Source organism: Fopius arisanus, unplaced genomic scaffold (assembly GCF_000806365.1).
Source record: "Fopius arisanus strain USDA-PBARC FA_bdor unplaced genomic scaffold, ASM80636v1 scaffold00047, whole genome shotgun sequence".
Lineage (NCBI taxonomy): Eukaryota > Metazoa > Arthropoda > Insecta > Hymenoptera > Braconidae > Fopius > Fopius arisanus.
In genome coordinates, this window is record NW_011887786.1 from 391,701 (window position 1) to 392,168 (window position 468).

Sequence of the window (468 nt, forward strand, 5' to 3'; positions counted from 1 at the left end):
GTGGGAGAAAAATATCATTCGCAGTCGGATAATCGAACTGTAACTGAAAATAAATTGGGTTTTTTATGCCGACAGGCTTTTTCCCAAAAAATATCCGTGTTATCATTCATTCGCAATCCAAGTTCATTACAACTTTCATACCACCTAGGGTATGAAAGTATTTGACAACTTTTCAACTAGTCTGGTGAATAAAATCTTACGTAAAATTGAGTAATAATCCAATATTACCATTTATTTGGATCATATTTGATATTGTGGGTAAATTTGACAATGCGTGTATAAGATTTCCTCATATTCAATAAATTTCAGTTGCCTAATGAAGGAAAGTACAGGAATCGTGCTAGCACCACAATTACTTGACTTGCTGGTGAACTTTTTTCCCACCTTTTTCTCAATGAATATGCCTACATTGAAGTGTTGTAAATATCCTGAATTTTTAATGATAAATTTTGTTGTTTAATTACTAGT